Source organism: Bos taurus, chromosome 16, assembly GCF_002263795.3.
Source record: "Bos taurus isolate L1 Dominette 01449 registration number 42190680 breed Hereford chromosome 16, ARS-UCD2.0, whole genome shotgun sequence".
NCBI classification, from domain to species: domain Eukaryota; kingdom Metazoa; phylum Chordata; class Mammalia; order Artiodactyla; family Bovidae; genus Bos; species Bos taurus.
This window is the reverse complement of record NC_037343.1, coordinates 22,351,333-22,361,802: the sequence shown is the minus strand read 5'-3', so window position 1 is coordinate 22,361,802 and position 10,470 is coordinate 22,351,333. Positions and strand designations below refer to the sequence as shown.

The 10,470-nt window shown below is 40.0% G+C and overlaps 1 pseudogene; it reads right to left on the bottom strand.

Moving 5' to 3' along the window:
• Positions 1–6,396: 6,396 nt before the first annotated feature.
• LOC112441805 (small ribosomal subunit protein eS4-like) overlaps positions 6,397–10,470 on the bottom strand; it is a 172,387-nt pseudogene continuing 168,313 nt past the window's right edge.

Sequence of the window (10,470 nt, the reverse complement as noted above, 5' to 3'; positions counted from 1 at the left end):
ATGAGGGAAGCCCAACTGAAGATGAAAGTGAAAGTCGCTCAGTTGTGTCCAACTCTTTGTGACCCCAGGGACTATAGAGTCCATGGAATTCTCCAGGCCAGAATACTGGAGTGGGTAGCCGTTCCCTTCTCCAAGGGATCTTCCCAACCCAGGGATCAAATCCAAGTCTCCTGCATTGCAGGCGGATTCTTTTACCAGCTGAGCCACCAGGGAAGCCAACTGAAGATGACAGAGGGTCAATTGTCAGAGCAAATTCGGGCATGTCTTTCAAGCTCAGGGTTTACTATCAGTATTAAGGCCATAGGTTTCTACATCAGGGTTCCTTTCCTTTCAATTCAGTCAGTAATTTCATTGCTTTTTGGAATTTTACTTTACAGTGTCTTTTATGTACCTCCGGCTAAGTTTGCAAAAATAATTTTCATATAAGCATTTATTTACTCAAAACATGTTTATTACATCATATGCATGATATGCCAGGCGTTGTGTTACATGTTGTGGAATCAAAGTAAATATCTTCGTTGCCACATATAATTCTCCTGCATTCTGGTAAAGCCAGGCATGTAATCGGATCATCGCTGTGAGGCACCTGCGCAGACACTCACACCCTGGCAAGGCAATCCTGGCAAGGTTCAGGAGCATCAGTGCTTCAGGTCCACATCCGTATTGGATTACTGACTTTCTGAGAAATTCTGACAGAGCCCCCATGGATACCTCTGAACCTCAGATCTCGGATCTTTTCCCCCTGTAATGAGCTCTACAAACTGTTCACTTCCTTTCCCAAGGAAACAACAGCCAAGAGCCAACTTTGCTGCTGGAAATCCATCCCACTTAACTTTGCTTTAGTTAATTATTTGCACAATACAGGTAATAGCTACCCTAGGGGCCACGGTAGAGCTTAAATAATTAATGTTTATAACATCTTTGAAAATGTAGCATTGAAGCTACTAAGTAAGTGCAAATTATTATTATTATTAACGTCATTGCCATCCTCATCCATCTATTTCACATGTAGCCAAGGGCAGTCTCCAAGAGGTGAATCATGGTGCTTGTCTTCAGACCTGGCTTCATCTTCTAAGCTTGACTGCTTGATCTGAGAGTCTGACCCTAATTGTAGGCAATTAGAAATAGAGCAATTGAAAAAAGTTGTCTGCCTCTGAAAAGACACCATCTCCTGCTTCTAATTCCTTGACTCTGTTTCAACTTCTGGTTGCTCAGGCTCTCTCCTGATCCTCACCACAATCATGTCAATGTATGTAATACATTATGTAGAAATTCTCCTTAGCAACCTGACCTGGATGCCCTGGGAGCCCTAAGATCTCATCTACTGTGTACAGCAGGGGACTGAGATCGAGGACAGTGAGTAATAGATTCAAACTGAGAATGTCAATAAGCCCATGTTTGGTTTAGCAGTTGAGGCTGTACTCCTAAGCCTATTTGGAAAGAGAAAAATTAAATGAAGGCATATAAACATATTTTTGAATAAAGTTATTTAGTAGCTGATCGCTAGTTATTTGACTTATTTCAATCTGTTGTTTCAAAAAGAATGCCAATTATTATAAAAATTCAATTATTTTAAATAGTGAAAAAATTTTATTTTTACTGATGCATTTCCTTGTGTCTTTTTTATCCCTCTGGACAATTCTTAATATTCCTCATGATCAAATTCTTCCTCATTTAGGAAAATTCCCTGCATCACTCTATCCTGTGATAAATTTCCTTTCCCTGACTATGTGATATACCTTGTCTACATCTTTTATTTAGTAATACTTGCTGCTCTCTGACAATCTTCCAATGTTTTCACTGACAACTTTTTCAGAGGTTTATATCTTTTTTTTTTTTTTTTCAATTACTTTACACAGCCATTATGGGTCGTAAGAAAGAGGTGTTCATCTGTGCATCCTCTGAAATGCCTAAGTTAGATCATTAGAATTGGGACTTGATGACATTTGTTTATCTTTTCCATCTAATTCAGTAAAGAAAGCAGCTCCAAACTTTATATCCCAGAGATTATTTGACATCCCCACTGCATATTATGTCAAGGCTGTTTTACCTTTTTCCCTCTCTCCTGGGCACATGGCTAGACTAGATTTTGCAGCATCTCTTGCAATTAGATTAGGTCGTGTAATTGATGTTGGTCAATGCAATATGGTAGATATGATGCCATTGCTTGAAAAGGCCTGTATGTATATTTCTCTTAGACATATCTCCCTGCTTGCCCTATTCTATTCAGTAGCAGGCTGAATGGATAACAGCCTAAGGACCTAGAGAAAGGCAGTGTCACAAGATGAAAAGATCCCCAAGCCACCACCTAGGGAAGAATTTCCCAAAAGACCTATGTGGCCTGGAAGACCCATGGGGTCTGTTGCATGAGTGAGAAATAAACTTTAATTTTGATAAACCACAGATTGGGGGGATTGTTTTCTACAGAAGCCCAAGTTGACTCATAAAAACAGCTGACAATCATCTCATCCCTAATATATTCAAAATGCAACACTTGTTTTCTTTCTTCTTTATTCCCCAAATCCAGAACTTCAGCAAGTCTTACCTAACTTCGGGAAGTGTATCTCAAAATGCATCAGACCTGTCCATTTGTCTCCACTGTTCTATATCACCTCCATGATCTTACATAAAGTTCTTATTATTTCTCATCAGGATTCTATAACTGCTCCTGCTGCTTCCACTCTAACAGTTTTCTTCTCTTCAATCCACTCACTACACAGCAACCAAACTCATCTTTTTAGGACAAAACTTAAACCATATCATGCTCTTATTTAGAACCCTTCAGTAGCTTAACCATTGCACCAAAAATAAATTTCAACTCCTAATCTTGACCTGCAAGATCCTGCATGTTCTGGCCCCTGCCTAGCTCACCAACCTCATCTCACTTTCCAACTCCCTACAAAGTCTAGTCATCTGGAATTCTTTCAGTTTCCTTAGTAATCTAAATGTTTATCTCTTCCAAGATCTTCACCCATGCAGATTACCTTCTTTGAAGATTTTTTTCTCTTTGCTCCTCACACAGCCAGTTCCTTCCTACCTTTTAAATCACTGTTTAAACATCCCTTCTTTAGAGAGATTTCCTCTGATAGCAATATCTAAGGAAAATGTCTACCCTCTGATATACTTTATTGCAGTATCTTGCTTTTTTCCATGTTAGAAATTACCAGCATTTTAAATTACATGTAGCAGATATGAACCTTGGGCCACTAGTTAAGAAGTCCAAGAATCATAGCTCTATTTTCCATAAATGGATGCAATTTCCTTCTCTATTATATTACAAGATCCCACTCCATTTGTGTATTGATTATGATATAGGTGTCAGATGCTATAACAAAGTGCCAAAAAAGAGTGACTAATAAAGGACAGAAATGGTATGGACCTAACAGAAGTAGAAGATATTAAGAAGAGGAGGCAAGAATTCACAGAAGAACTGTACAAAAAAGATCTTCACGACCCAGATAATTATGATGATGTGATCACTGACCTAGAGCCAGACATCCTGGAATGTGAAGTCATATGGGCCTTAGAAAGCATCACTACAAACAAAGCTAGTGGAGGTGATGGAATTCCAATGGAGCTATTTCAAATCCTAAAAGATGATGCTGTGAATGTGCTGCACTCAATATGCCAGAAAATTTGGAAAACTCAGCAGTGGCCACAGGACTGGAAAAGGTCAATTTTCATTCCAATCCCAAAGAAAGGCAATGCCAAAGAAGGCTCAAACTACCGCACAATTGTACTCATCTCACACGCCAGTAAAGTAATGCTCAAAATTCTTCAAGCCAGGCTTCAGCAGTACCTGAACCATGAACTTCCAGATATTCAAGCTGGTTTTAGAAAAGGCAGAAGAACCAGAGATCAAACTGCCAACATCCACTGGATCATTGACAAAGCAAGAGAGTTCCAGAAAAACATCTATTTCTGCTTTATTGACTATGCCAAAGCCTTTGACTGTGTGGATCACAATAAACTGTGGAAAAATCTTCAAGAGATGGGAATAGCAGACCACCTGACCTGCCTCTTGAGAAACCTATATGCAGGTCAGGAAGCAACAGTTAGAACTGGACATGGAACAACAGACTGGTTCCAAATAGGAAAGGGAGTATGTCAAGGCTGTATATTGTCACCCTGCTGATTTAACTTCTATGCAGAGTACATCATGAGAAACACTGGGTTGGAAGAAGCACAAGCTGGAATCAAGATTGGCGGGAGAAATATCAATAACCTCAGATATGCAGATGACACCACCCTTGTGGCAGAAAGTGAAGAGGAACAAAAAAGCCTCTTGATGAAAGTGAAAGAGGAGAGTGAAAAAGTTGACTTAAAGCTCAACATTCAGAAAATAAAGATCATGGCATCTGGCCCCATCACTTTATGGGAAATAGATGGGGAAACAGTGGAAACAGTATCAGACTTTATTTTTTGGGGCCCCAAAATCACTGCGGATGGTGACTGCAGCCATGAAATTAAAAGACGCTTACTCCTTGGAAGAAAAGTTATGACCAACCTAGATAGTATATTCAAAAGCAGAGACATTACCTTGCCAAAAGGTCTGTCTAGTCAAGGCTATGGTTTTTCCAGTGGTCATGTATGGATGTGAGAGTTCGACTGTGAAGAAAGCTGAGTGCCAAAGAATTGATGCTTTTGAACTGTGGTGTTAGAGAAGACTCTTGAGAGTCCTTTGGACTGCAAGGAGATCCACCCAGTCCATTCTAAAGGAGATCAGCCCTGGGTGTTCTTTGGAAGGAATGATGCTAAAGCTGAAACTCTAGTACTTTGGCCACCTCATGCGAAGAGTTGACTCATTGGAAAAGACTCTGATGCTGGGAGGGATTGGGGGCAGGAGGAAAAGGGGACGACAGAGGATGAGATGGCCGGATGGCATCACAGACTCAATGGACATGAGTTTGAGTGAACTCCGGGAGATGGTGATGGACAGGGAGGCCTGGCGTGCAGCGATTCATGGGGTCGCAAAGAGTCGGACAAGACTGAGTGACTGAACTGAACTGATAGCTTTGTTAAACTTAGTGACTCTCGTGTATTAGAGTTTTTTTCTCTCCCCTGTTATAGTCTGGGAATAAGCAAACCAAGGCTGAAAAGGCCATTTTGAAATGTCAGGGGTCCAAGCTCTTTTTGGATTGTCACTCTGCCTTCCTCATTCTGAGACTTCTGCATACAGGTACAAGATACAGGACAAACTGACTATAATTTGGGGTGGTACCTAAGAAGAGTGCGTGGTTCAGGAAGAAGCTAGGGGTAAAGCAGCTCTGGGGTACGATTCCTGTGGCCCGTGAATGCTCTCACATCAGCAAGGTCTTTGAAGATTTCTAAAGGAGGTGACATTTTAGGAGAAGATAGACATTTTGGTAAAAGAGGGGGAAAAGGATGAAGAAAAGGAAAGCGTAAGTGTTCCAAAATCCGTACTTTTGTTTTTCTCCCTCCTGGCCTGGATATATAGTAAAAATACTAAAAATGCTATAATAGTAAGTACAGGTAATATATTAAGAAACTATATGAATATAGTAATCAGTAATATGTACAAAATAGTAAAAAAAAAAAAAAGTACTGACTACAACAGAAATGAAATTAAATGTGATTACAAACTGTTACAGAGTCCAAGCTGGTCCTGCCTGCTGTACAACAGGCCAATAAATTTAATGACAAGTTGCTGGGGTAAGAAATAGCAACTTTATTTGTAAAGACAGAAGACTGAGAAAATGGTGGGCTAGTGTCCCAAAGAACCATCTTCCCTGTGTTAGAATTCAGATTTCTTTTATACTAAAAGAGGAGGAAATAAGGTCAGACATTTCCTGGTTCCAGTCAGCCTCCAGAGGAGATGTGTTAATTTATTCCTTGCTGCAGTCATTCATAGGTGGACCTAGTCACGATGCTTCCTGTGAGCTAAACAAAAGTATTTTAGCTTAATGCTCACTACCTGGGGGGAAGGGTTTCCAGAGATGGGTCATGATCTATAATTTAAGCTTATAGGCAACATCACTTTAGTGATCAACTTGTAATAAAATGCAAAGTTTCTTTCCTATTGTGGAATGATGAGAAAATCAGGAATATTTGTAGAATATGGAAAGAATCATTTGACAGAAAGTATGATTCTGAGCAACAAAGAATAACAGCCTGGAAAAAGGGCTGGACCTAAGAAATCAACAATTCTTCTGCCAAAGACAAACAAGGATTGTGGCTGAAAGTCAGGTTTCCTGTATCTGGCTAGAAGATTAGCATCAAAGTCACAGATCTAATATTAATTGAAGGAAAGGCTGGCAGTTTGAGCGTTTAAAGTCTTTGGTGAAAGTGCTGTGGTGGAAGCTTTCATCACAAAAGGTTACATAAATTCAAGGAGGGTGAATTTGAATCCTTACCAATGGCAAGATACCACTTTTTTCAAGGGGTTCTGTATTTGTTTTCTGTGCTGTAATACCTAGCCACAAGGAGCTCTCCATCCCCATCACTGGCAACCAGTCTCTTTCTGTCTACAGCAGTGGTGAGATAGCCATCTTTCCCTTGGTTAAGAGAAATCCATAGTTTGTTGTATTTGCCAAGACCAAAAATGTCGGGAAGCCGGATTAGCAGAACGGCTGCCATTGACATCTTTCACATCAACCACATCTCAAGAGCCAGGATGTCTCTCTGTTGGTGATCATATCAGATATTACCAGGTCAGCACCATCAATCACCAAAATCAGGTTACCAAACTTTGGACCTGGATGAAACTGGTGTTCTTACCAGTCTCTGCATCAATCTGAATGGTGTCTGTTACTTGCTTTGATGAAAGGATCTGGATAGCTGGTGGTGTAAGCATCATGGATCGTCCTATGAGGGATTCTTTTAGTGCCCACTCTGCACAACTTGTATGTGGCTTCTCAGACATAATACAACGAATAGCAGAGACTTTTGGTGGCATGGATCAAATAGAAATTCTCTCTGGTTTTGTCAGTGCCGATAACATTCATAAAAAAACCAGAAGGGTAGGTTATATCAATTTGGACCTGGTCATCAATCTATTACTCTTTCTTTTCCCTCCTAGCATGGTTAATTATATATATATATGTGTGTGTGTGTGTGTGTGTGTGTGTGTGCACGCACGTGCGTGTGTGTAGGTTTTCCCAGGTGGTGCTTCTGGTAAAGAATCTGTCTGCCAGTGCAGGAAATCCAAGAGACTAGGGTTCAGTCCCTGGGTTGGGAAGATTCCCTAGGGGGGGAAATAGCACCCCACTCCAGTATTCTTGCTTGGAAAATCCCATGGATAGAGGAGCCTGGTGTTCTATAGTCCATGGGGTTGCAAAGAGTTGGATATAACTGAGCGTACAATATGTATATGTGTGTGTGTGTGTGTGTGTGTGTGTGTGTATTATATGTGTGTGTGCGTGTGTATATCTCACAAACTCGAAGCTGTCACGTACTAAGCAGATGTGATATGTCAACTTAGATTCAACAAAAGAATTGTAATGTTCAGATTAAATCAATGTGGTAAATTTGAATTTTGTTGCTTTTTAGTATCTAAGTAAAGCTTTCAACTTTAACTTGGCTTTATTGTAATAAAAATGTATACATGTAGAGAGCCTATACTTAGTTTATACTTAGTACAGTATGCTTCACATATGGGTATTCCCAAACTTTCTCCTGTCCCCAGGCCCCAAAGGGAAAGCTATTTGCTCACTTAGCTGTCTTCTGTTCCCTACTCTACCCCTCTACTCCAGGGAAGGGTCTGCTCCTGAGCAGATAATGGAAAAGACAACACCATGGTGATGAAGCTTTCCTGGTAGCTCAACTGGTAAAGAATCCACCTGCAATGTAGGAGACCCCCATTCAATTCCTGAGTTGGGAAAATCCCCTGGAGAAGGGATAGGTTACCCACTTCAGTATTCTTGGGCTTCCCTTGTGGCTCAGCTGGTAAAGAATCTACCTGCAATGCAGGAGCCTCCGGTTTGATTCCTCAGTTGGGAAGATCCCCTAGAGAAGGGATAGGCTACCCAATCTAGTATAAACCCAGTGGACTTGGCCCATCAATCATATTGAACAATTGCATGCATATCTGAGTTATTTTATCTCCTGTTAGAGAATACTGAAGTCTGTTCCTTGAGAAAATTTTGAAGGGAAGGCATTCTCTCAGCCTGGGGCCACTGGTTGATTGACAAGAGCAAGTCCATTGCTCAGTTTGTCCAGCATCCAATACCTTGGGGTTGCTACCAATTTCAGGACCCTTTGGGACCATAAACTATTGCTCTTAGGTACAGAATGAACATGAGAAGTTGTATACAAGCTTTGGATAAATCAACAGAGAAGAAATGATCTACCTAGTGATTTCCAAAATAGACAAAAATTCCATTTTAGTAAAAGTTACACAGTAGATGATATGTCAGCACGGAGGAAAGTACAGTGGATTTAAAAGCTTTAAAGTGTTGATGTTCCTCACGGAAGAGCCTAAAACAATGTTATTCTCTTTGGACTTAAGGACAATGGGAGCCTCTTTTGTTGGACAGAAGAGCTTCTTTAGTTTGATATGACCAGAGCATCAAGCATTTATGATGAGAGCCAAGGGAGGAGGCTAAGAGTTAGTGAGGAAACCCGGACAGTAGGGAACAATATTCGACCCTGAGTAGCCATACAATTTTTGCTAAATCTCAGGATGATGGTTTGTGTGAATGGAATAGCCACTAAGTATCTTTCACTCAACATTTATTTGTAATCTCTTGAACTTCCATTTTAAGTTTTCTCCATTATTCCCATGCTTTATGCTCTAAAAAAAAAAAAAAGTATATTTTGTCAGAAGAAGGACTTTATTTTCCTTCCAATAAAAAGAAAAGTCTTGAACCTTTGAGTCCAGTTTCATAAATGGTGAAGTATAGAATAATATGTTAACATGCATCTAGCTTTAGCTTTTTAAATGTACAAAGACCAAATTGCTAATTAGAAGTTCCTAAGCAAGCAAAACTTAAACACTAAGATTATTAGTTTATTAATAGAATAAACCTTCTAGTAATTTTCAGATCTCAAAGTCATTTATTACCTTCTACCACAAAAGACTAAATATAGAATTTCCTTACTTCTCTAGGAAAAAGGGGATAAATGTTTCAGACCACACATGAAGAACAGTTTTGCTGTGGTTTTTAGGTATATTCCCACATTTAACGATAGAAACAGAAAGCAATTTAAGAACATTTTCCATGTGTGTCCAAAATGGAAGACACATCATCCTCTTCACAAAAGAGCCAGCAGTTACTGTTGTCTGCAAAGGGCAGTTAATTCATATCCATGTGCACAGGGGTTCGTGGGTGTCCAGGAATACAAACACACATTCAGTGAGCTTCCCAGAAGTTTTATGATGTTTTCATTTGTGCAGTTTTTCAAATGCAATATATTCTCCTAGGAAGAAGTACTTTCCCCATGGCTTCTGCATACACATGGGATCAAGGCAGCTATTTGATCCCTCACCAGTAAAGAATCTGCCATAAATGCAGAAGATCTGGGTTTGAACCCTGAGTTGGGAAGATCCCCTGAAGAAAGAAATGGCTACCCATTCCAGTATTCTTGCCTAGGAAGCCCCATGGACAGACGAGCCTGGTGGGCTACAATCTATGGGCTCACCAAGAGACAGACACAACTGAGCAACTTTCAAAGGACACACACACACACACACATGACCCAACAGCACAAGTGCATAAAATTATGTGAATTTTCCAGCACTGTATGGAAAATTAGAAAAAACTCTGATGTAGTTATTACATCTGCATTTTCTGCAAATGTAATTCACCAAGTGGGACATATTATATCCAGGAAGGATTGGCTATGTCTAGAGAGAGCTAGGTAGTTATTTCTTTTAAAAAATTGTATTTGGCTATGCCAGGTCTTAACTGCGGCATGCAGGATCTGGTTCCCTGCCCAGGGATTGAACCTGGACCCACTGCATTGGGAGCGTGGAGTCTTACCACTGCACCACCAGGGAAGTCCCCAGGCAGTTATTTCTTATGGGTGGTTATCAGTTCTCTCTCTCTTTTTTGAAAAAAAAAATGCAGATTATTTTAAGGCGCACTAGATTTACATATTTTGACTGAATTCAGTTGTTGCTTCCAAAACAATTCACTTTTTTGAGGGGGATAAGAGTTTCCATTTCCTCAACCCCTTTTCCATTCTACCCCACTCCGCTATTACCACCACTAATGAATGAAGCCAGGCAGTGCAAATGTTTTGAGAATGTTCCGAATTTGACAAGGGAAAGTAAAATATTGCATGATTATGTATCACAAATGAGGTTTTGATTGTAGCCACACAACTCAAAGATAAAATGATTTGTTCTAGTTTCATTCTTAGTCTCTTATTGGCTTTGCTCTCCAAGGCACCAATAAGAGAGTGAAAAGAACAGCTTTCCAGGAGGATTTTTCTAAGAATTTCAACCAAAGATCCAAAAGATAATAGCAGAAATCAGATTCAAAAGAAACAAACAAGGGAACAATGGTA